This window comes from Myotis brandtii, unplaced genomic scaffold (genome assembly GCF_000412655.1).
Source record: "Myotis brandtii unplaced genomic scaffold, ASM41265v1 scaffold600, whole genome shotgun sequence".
NCBI classification, from domain to species: Eukaryota; Metazoa; Chordata; class Mammalia; order Chiroptera; family Vespertilionidae; genus Myotis; species Myotis brandtii.
The window spans coordinates 1,085,164-1,094,506 of record NW_005370273.1 but is presented as its reverse complement, the minus strand read 5'-3'; the positions used below and the strand labels follow the sequence as shown (position 1 = coordinate 1,094,506).

The 9,343-nt window shown below is 53.8% G+C and overlaps 1 long non-coding RNA gene across 4 annotated transcripts; it reads left to right on the top strand.

The window, feature by feature from the left end:
- Positions 1–6,390: 6,390 nt before the first annotated feature.
- LOC102249380 lies at positions 6,391–9,343 on the top strand. 4 transcript variants are annotated; one of them, XR_314331.2, is made up of 5 exons: positions 6,391–6,642; positions 6,742–6,816; positions 7,931–8,018; positions 8,956–9,048; positions 9,263–9,343. It is a non-coding gene; the product is annotated as an uncharacterized LOC102249380 (long non-coding RNA). The 4 variants fall into 4 exon arrangements; XR_001364673.1 differs by having other exon boundaries at positions 6,392–6,642; positions 8,956–9,017; XR_001364674.1 differs by lacking the exons at positions 8,956–9,048; positions 9,263–9,343 and adding an exon at positions 8,743–8,757 and having other exon boundaries at positions 6,397–6,642.

Sequence of the window (9,343 nt, the reverse complement as noted above, 5' to 3'; positions counted from 1 at the left end):
CCGCATTGTCTTGTGTCCATTGGTTATGCTTATATGCTTGCATACAAGTCCTTCGATTGATCTCTTACCTCCCCCCACCAACACTCCCCAGCCTTCCAACAGTAATTTGACAGTTTGTTCAATGCTTCTCTGCCTCTGTATCTATCTTTTTGTTCATCAGGTTATAATGTTCTTTATTATCCATAAATGAGTGAGATCATGTGGTAACCTTTTTTTGTAACAGGAACCCCAATCAAGAATTTAGAATCATAGCAGAAAAATTATTTTTTCCTCATTTACAGAGAAATATTTCCATGCCTCTTCCAGCTTCTAGTGCATCTTGATGGTTTTTGACTTGTGGAAACATAACTCCAATATACCTCCATCTTAACATCAATCTTCACATGGTCTTCTTCCCTTCTATCTCTTATAAGGATACTGGACATTGGGTTTTGTTAGGTCACCAAAGGAGGAATGCAGGAGGCCAGAATGGTGAGGGATTATGAATTTATTCAATCATCCACACACCAGGTGGCTGAGCCTGGATGGCTCCAGCACCCAGTGACATGATGGGAGTCAGTGGCTTTTAAAGGACTTTTGGTGGGCTTTTTCTGGGCGGAGACTTCTTTATGCATACCAGGAGAGGAGATAATGGAATGTGATCACCGCAAGTAAAATGTGGTCAAAGGGAATGTCCATAGTAAAATGACCTGAAAAGCTAGTTCCCAGGGGAGGGGTATCAATTCAATTGCTCCATCAAACCTAACATTCCAGCCTTTTGTTTTATGGAATAGGGAAGAAGGTCATATCTTCTGTAATTGCTTCCCGCTGAGGTGGGACGTCGAGACCACAGGGGAATGGACTTTGATAGTAGTGGGCTGGACAAGGGGTGCAGCAGCATGATTTCCCCAATAGACTGGTTGGTGAAGTCTCGAGAGTGATCATGTTGAGTGACTTGGGAGGTAAAAGCTGGTCCTGAGGCTGCCACAGCGTCACTTGTCTGGTTTTGCTGCTTTTCTGGGCCTGGAGCTAGAGAAGATTGGCCGGTATAAAATGGAGGGTCATCAGTGGAGAAGGAGAGATTCCTGGTCCAGCATCCTCCTTGGCTGACTGGAGGGGGGTGGGAGGGAAGGCAATAAGGGAGGGAAGCCTGATCAAAGCTGGTAATTGAGTCACCTGAGTAGGATTTTAAGGTAAGCCTAGGACCAGCTGCCACTGCCTACTGCTCTCCGAGTAGCAAACTCGGGGTGACCAAAGCCGGGGCGATGGATCCCATCCCCGTGGAACTCTCCCAGGTTTTGGCACCAAATGTTAGGTCGCAGAAGGAGGAATCTACAGTAGCATTTTAAAAACATGAAATAAGTAGGCATACGTTTAACAAAATATGTTCAAGACCTGTACACTGAAAATAGCAAGCATTGGTGAGAGAAATTAGCAAAGACCTAAATAAATGGAGAGAAATTCTATGGATCAGAACACTCAGTCTTAAGATGCCTCTTCTCCCCAAATTGTACTGTAGTGTCAGCTCAATCCCCAAAAAATCTCAGAAAGGATTTTTTGGTATAAATTGACAAGCTGATTCTAAAATGTGTATAGAAATGCAAAGGACCTAAATTAGCCAAAATAATTTTGCAAAAGAACAAAATTGGAGGAATTATACTACCTGATTTCACGACTTACTACAGTCTCATAACAGCAGTTAAGTGATTAAGACAGTATGATATAGGCATAAAGATGAACAGATAGATCAATAGAACAAAATAGGGTACAGAAGTGAGCAAGTACATACAGAGTCAATTGATTTTGACAAAGTACCAAGGTAATGCAATGAGGGAAGAGACCGTATTTTCAACAAATGGTGCTGGAACAATTAGCTATCCATGTTAGAAAAAAAAGTGAATTAATCCCTGCCTCATACCACATATAAAAATTAGTAAATTCAGTCTGGCCTGCATGGCTCAGTGGCTGAGCATCAACCTATGAACCAGGACGTTGCAGCTCAATTCCCGGTCAGAGCATATGCCGGGTTGTGGGCGTACAGGAGGCAGTCGATCAATGATTCTCTCTCATCATTGATGTTTCTCTCTCTCTCTCTCTCTCTCTCTCTCTCTCTCCCTCTCCCTTCCTCTCTGAAATCAATAAAAATATATTTAAAAAAATAATAAATTCAAAATGGGTTGGAGATCTAACTGTCAAAGCTAAAACCATAAATGTTCTAGAAGAAAACATAGCAGAACCTTTGTGACCATGGGCAATGGTGTCATAGGCAGGACACTGAAGCACGAATCATAAGACATATGATAATTGGATTTCATAAAAATTAAAAGCATTTACTCAACAAAATTTTTGCAAATACTTATGAAACAAAGGACTTGTTGCCAGAATATATAAAAACTCTCACAACTCAATAATAAAAAGGCTAAAGGTTTAAATAGATAATCACCAAAGAAGAAATCTGTCCTGACTGGTAGCTCAGTTGGTTAGAGTGTCATCCTGACACATCAAGGTTTCAGGCACAGACAAGAATCAGCCAGTGAAGGCTTAAATAAGTGGAACAGCAAATAAATGCCTCTCTCCCTCTCTCTCTCTCTCCCCTTTCCTCTTTCTCCAAAATCAATAAATCCTATATAATAAAGAGCAAATATGCTAATTAGACCGAACAGCAGAATGACCGTCCGGATGACCTTCCAGATGAAGCCAGGGCTGCGAGGGCCGAGCCCCTTGCATGAATTTCGTGCATCAGGCCTCTAGTAAAAAATAAAACATTTTCATCATAGAAGTTAAAATTGAAGAAAAAAAAAGAAGATATCTGAAAGGCAAATAAGAACACAAAAAGATCCTTAACATCATGAGTGATTAGGGAAATGAAAATTAAAACTACAATGAGCTACTACCACACGCCTATTAGAATAGCTAAAAATATTTAAAAACCAAAACCAAAACACTGACCACACCCAGTGACGGGAGCATGCACTTCCGTTGGAATGGGAGGTGGTACAGCCGCCTGGGATATCAGTTCTTTTATGTTTCTTTCATTTTTTTTATAAAAGTAAACAAGTACTTACCGCATAAGCCAGCAATTCCATTCCTAGGTATTTGTCCATGAGCAATGAAGACATGCACCCGCACCAGGACATGTGTATCATGTCAGCAGCAGCTTTATTTCATAGCCAATTTGTGGTACATCCATGTAATGGAAACCGCTCAGCAACAGAAAACAGGCTGCTAATATACCATCAACTATATGACTCTCAACGCTTTATGCCGAGTGAAAGAAGCCAGTCCCAAAAGGCTATTTCCTGTAGAATTCCATTTATATGCCATCTAGAAAAAGCAACAGAAATCAGAGCAGTTGTTGCCAGGGACTGGGGGTGGGGCCCAGGGAGACCTTAAGGGCGAGAAATGTCCTCTATCGTGATTGTGGGTGGTAACACCAATCAGACACAAATATATATTTGTGATTTCACCATATGTATATTATACCTCAATAAACCGGATTTTTAAAAAAGAACCGATGTGTCATTATGCCTTGACATCCATTTCCACTTCTTCTTTTTTGTAAATCCTCACCAGAAAATATTTTCCCATTGATTTTTAGAGAGGGGGTGGAGAGAGGGAAAGACAGAGAGGAATATTGATGTGAGAGAAACACATCGATGGGTTGCCTCCCGCATGCACCCCGACCAGGGCCTGAGCCTGGCCGGTGAGGAGCTTGCAACTGAGGTACATGCCCTTGACTGGAATCGAACCCGGGACCCCTCAGTCTGCAGGCCAGTGCTCTAGCCACTGAGCCACACCAGCCAGGGCCATTCCCACTTCTTAAGGAAGGCGCACCCTCCCCTCCCCACCCCACCTCTTTTGCCCCAAGGGCCTCCTGGTTTCTCTGCTCCTACGCACTGAGGGTGAGCCCTGAGCAGCATGGCTGCCCCCTGCATCACATGCATAACACACGGGGGAAGAGGACAAGGGGAGAGTGAGACAGGGCTGTGAGCTCCCCACACCAGCTCACCTCCAACCACTGGGGGCACAGGCAGCTCAAGGTGAGTTCTGGCACCTGTTACCAGAGTCGGGCCAACGCCAGGTAAGAACACCCGTTCCTGGTCCCAGGGTGAGTGGGGCTGACCGAAGAGGCTGTGTCTGCTGAGCTGGCAGACGGGGGGCAGCGTCCTCTCCCCCCTCCCTTCAGGCCCACCTCCTCCCAACCTGCACAGATGCTCCTGAGGGCGCATCCAGTTCACAGGCTCCGACCCTCAGAGCCTCCTGTGGCCCTCGCTTCTCTCTAGGCTACTTGGGGAGCCAAGAGAGGGGATGGTTGTCCATCGATCATCCAACTGCAGAGGCTGCTTCACCCGGTGCAGGCTACCGATAGCCTCGTTTTACAGAGGTGGAAACTGAGGTCCAGGGACGTTCACCCAGCCAGGAAGGAGCCACGATGAGGTGTAAACCTGTGTGAGCCTGACCCCAAAGCTGAGGTTTGAGCACCCCCTGAGGATGCCACCCGGTTTGTCTTTCTGTTCCCTCCCCCACACCGTTGCTCCTTGTTTCTCTGCCTGCACCCTCACAACTACACAACTGTTTGCACACAAGTGCCCTCCCGTCTGTAAGGCTCAGCTGGCAAGGGGCCCATGGGGGCAGGGGGGCCTATGGAATACGTTCAACAATAAAGATTTATTAAAAACACAGCTGGCTCTGATACCAACGCCCTGCTCTCCTCCGGATTCACTTGGGGAAGGAAACCTGCAGTCAGACAAGGCGAAGCAGCACCACCCACCAGGCGGCTCCTGGTAGCACTCTGCAGGGGGTGCCAACCTCTCAGAGCCACAGAGCTCAGGGGAGGTGGTGGGGCCCTTCCCTCTCGGGCCTGCCAGCCAGTGAGGGAGCCAGGCCGTAGGGTAGGTGCCCCCACTGCAGGCCAGCAGGCGCCGGGCACCAAGGCTCTGCTGGAGGCCCCTGACCGCTCGCAGCTCCCCGAGGCCTGGCAGCGCAGCACTTCCTCCTCTGCCACCAGGCTGCCCTGCTTTTCTCGGGCCAGTGCTTGGGCATCTGGGCTGGTGCGGGGTGGGTGCCTCAGCCAGAGCCCCTCCTGCAGGCTCAGGGGGGGCGGACCCTGTGCAGACAGCACGGGCCTGCACCAGGCCTGCACCCGCCAGCACTCCTCCGGCCTCCTCCTCTCCTGCAGCTGCTGTCCTGGAGGTGTCGGTCTGCCAGGCCCTGGCCCTGAGGCTGTGCGAGGCTGCGGAGCAAGTGGCCTGTGAGGAGTTGGTGAGGGGAGGAGCGCTGGTGCACACCGGGCCTTGCACTTGGTTGGCGAGGCAGGGGGCGGGGGGGTGTGGGGGACGACAGGAGGAGACATGGAGCAGGGAGAGCCCAGAGCACTGACTGCCGGGGACTGAAGTGGGCAGGTACCTGGAGCAAAAGCATGGGCACAGGGGCATTTCCCAAGTTCCTCAGCTGGCAAGCTGCGCCTCGCGTGTGGTCGGCGTGTGGTCGCCGTGCTTCCTGCCTCCTTTGCTAGACAGCTGCCATAGACCTTCACCAGCCCTGGCCAGTTTGGCTCAGTGGATAGAGCGTGGGCCTGTGGACTAAGGGTCCTGGATTCGATTCCAGTCAAGAGGTGGCTGGAGCTTGGGGTAAAGGGAGATCAGGACTCTGGCACCGGCCAGGCCAGGGCACTGGTTGGCAGTCCTCAGGGTGGGCGCCCAGTTCCACGGCCTTCTTCCCAGACTCTAAGTGGACATCAGCTGAGGGCCTGGGGGGCCAGGCCCAGTGCCAGAGGCAGCACCCTCCACCCCTCCACCCCACCTGGAGCCTGGCACCCCCCACCCTCACCTATGGTTTAAAGAAATGTCAGAACCAGCCTCAGTCAGTGGAAACAGAGAGGGGTGGGGATTAACAACAAAAAACAAACATCGATGCCCAGACACTGGCTTCACATTCTTCTGAGTCCAGTGCTCAGTGTGGAAGGAGGGCTCTGAGGCCCCTCCTGGGCCCCGGGAGAGGATCTGAGTGACACTGGGACCCAGTGACTCCCTGTGCAGCCACCACAGGAAGGGGGGCGGCCGGTCCTCCAGGGAGGCGGCCTGCAGGTGTCTGGTGAGTGCTGACAAGCTGCGGCCGGCCAAAGCTCCCTCCGGCTCGGCCGGGAGCTGATCCATTCAGCCTTCCAGAGCCTGTTCATTTCTCTCACCTGTTCATAAAGGGGCCACGGGCGCTAGAAAGAACTGGGTTCTACGCCAGGCCTGCCACCTCCCCTCCATGAATGCGGGCAAGTGATAGGGCTTCTGAGTGTCCTCCAGGCAGGTCATAGGGACGGCCGGCAGCTGTGGGGTAGTTACAGGGCGACTGCCGTTGCCTGGCACCCACGTGGCAGGGACCTGAGAGGCACATCTTCCAGGTTTTGCATCACAAAACGCAGTTTCCTTCATACAGGCACCGGAAGCAGGGGCCTCCAGCGCGGGCGCCCCGTCGGTCGGGGAAGGCTGGCGTCATTGCCAGCGCTGCTCTGGGGCGCACTGCAGTGTCTCTGGGTGAAATGTCACATCTGCAAACGGGGACACTGTCCCTCCTTCTGTGAGACCCAGGAGGCTAACCTAAGTCCACATCTGTGCGCAGCGTCCAAGGGCCGTCCCTCACCCCCCTCCTGGTGGCACCGCTGGCGGCAAGGTGGGCTTCGGGCACAGGGCGCTGCTGAGCTGGGAACTAGTTTGTTTATCTGTGGAGAGGGCGGCCGGGCACTGAGGGCCAACAGGCAAATATTTGCAGTTACGGATTAACCAGAGGCCCAGGCTGTCATGGCGGCAGGAGGGCGGCCTTGCGGTCTCTCCACGGCCCACCCCAGTAAGTCCCCTTCCAGGCAAGTCTGTGGGGTGGGCTGGAGGAGGGCGGACAGGCTGAAGAAGTCCCTGAGCCGGGTTGGAGGGGTGGCTGGAGCTTGGGGTAAAGGGAGATCAGCACTGGCACCGGCCAGGCCAGGGCACTGGTTGGCAGTCCTCAGGGTGGGCGCCCAGTTCCACGGCCTTCTTCCCAGACTCTAAGTGGACATCAGCTGAGGGCCTGGGGGGCCAGGGCCAGTGCCAGAGGCAACATGGAGCCTGCACCCTCCACCCCCCGTCCCACCGGGGGCCTCTGGTTTAAACAGATATCAGAACCGGCCTGTGGCGGTGGAATGGGCCCGGCAGGGGCAGCCTGGGCAGGGGCCTACCCCTTGGTCTCGGGGACAGGCAGGGTTCCCTGGCTCCCAGCGGGGCACCTAGTGGTTTGGGGCTTGGGCTTAAGTCCGAGCTCTGCCACCTCCTGATAGTGGGTTTTTAATACGTTACTTCACTCTTCGGAGCCTCGTTGTCCTCCGTAAAATGGAGTGACGCCATAGCCTGCGTCTGGGGTGGCGGTGAGCCTTACCTGAGATAGTACTAGCTAATGTTTACCCAGCATTTGCTATGTGCAAACCATATTTTAAGAGCTTTATGCGAGTTCACTCACTTAAGTCTCACAATAACTCTATAAGGCAAAAGTACAGTTTTCTATCCATTTTACAAATGACGAAAATGAGGCGTGGCGCCGTTCGGTCCCTGCCCGGTGTTGCTGCCCTGGAGGGCGCAGTCTGGCCTGGTGGCCTGCCCTCTGACCGGGACAGAGCTCGGAACACCCCGCTGGTGTCTGATAGGTGCTGGCGGTGACTCGGCCCGGCCGAGCAGCAGGGCCCCACTCTGAACTTTCACCCCAGAATAGGGAGGGCATGAGCGTTCTGGGGGTGCCTGCCACGGTCTTCTGTGCGGAGTCCCCTTCCCACTTCCCCTCTCCCCTCAGAGTAGGTGGCATGCCCTTAGCCCATGCGGACAAGGCTTCAGGTGGCGTCTGCCTGGTGGCCGGGAGCCCCGCTTCTGCCTGACACCAGCACAGTGGGAGCTGCAGAGCAGGGCTGGTGGGCTGTGGGCTCAGAGGTCCTCCTCAGACAGGTGTCAGCAGTTCCAGAATGTGGCGGCTGGCCAGCCTCTTCCTGCTCCTGGCCGGGGGAATTTCCAGCTCACCCGTCAGTCCTGGTAAGACCACTCCCCCGTCCCCAGGACCCCGGGGGCCGTGAGCCTTCAGCCACCCACTGAGCGGGCTGCAGGCAGAGTGCTGGGGGCCCAGGGAGCCCCAGGTCAGGGTACATCCTGGAGCTCCTTCCTCCACCTGGGACGTGGTCACAGCGTCTCCTGAGCCTTCCCCCTTCACTCCCCACTCCTGCAGCTGGGAAAGCCCTAGGCCAGGCCGGGGGGTATCAGTCACACCCCCTCAGCCTGTCCTGAAACCCTGCCCCCCACCCCGGCCCCATAGCCAACAGGAGGGGCAGGAGGCTGGGGAGGTCTCAGGAAGATCGGCTGCCTGCTCCTTGCATTTGTGCCTCTTTTTTTTGGTTTTGTTAATCCCCACCCCAGGATATTTTTTCCACTGATTTTTTAGAGAATGGAAGGGAGGGAGGGAGTAGGGGGAGAGAGAGAGAGAGAGAGAGAGAGAGAGAGAGAGAGATCAATTGGCTCCTTCCCACATGTGACCAGGAATCAAACCCAAGACCCTCTGGTGCACAAGCCGACACACTAACCACTGAACACACTGGCCAGGGCTTTATGCCTCTCTTTGAGCTGCTTCTCTGCTTAGGGTGCCCTTCCTCCTCCCCCTCTCCCGCTGGCCTCACCCTTCAGCTCAGGCCTATAGCCACTTGGTCATCGGTCCAGACTCAACCCAGGCACACCTTTCTCTTCCGGCCTTTGCATTTTCTCTCAGCTTCTCCTCCACACGCCCCGGCCTCGATCCCCCACCCCAGCCGCCCTGTCCCCAAGACAGCCCCTCTCGGAGCCCAGGAGGCCTGCGGGGGTCCTCACTGGGTGCCGGTCTGTCACCCACGGGAGGAGCGTGGGCCATGCTCGCGGAGGTGGTGTCGAGACAGGGCTGCACAGGTGAATTCCGAGAACAGCGAGACTGGTTTAACTTTGCCAGAGAACAACCGCATGTGGCATGTGGCGGCAGGTGCTCATTTCTGGACCAGTTTACCCAGCACAGTAAGACAGCCTCAGTTTGGAGGGAAAACAGGTCAGCGGGGAAAGACGCTGGCTCAAGGTCACACAGACACCAGGGTGAGGTTCAAAGGGAGGTCTGAATGGTCAAGTCTCCTGACCCTCAGCCTCCAGCCACCTCTTCAAGGGGGGAAGCAGAGGAGGGGAGAGAGTCATGACCTGGAATCATAAGTCCTTCCCAGGCTCACCCCAGCTTGGGCCCCCGATCCAAAGTGAGCCCCCCCAACCAGACTCAGTGTTCTCCAGTGGTGAGCACCCCCATCCCCCCAACCAGACTCAGTGTTCTCCAGTGGTGAGCACCCCCCTCCCCC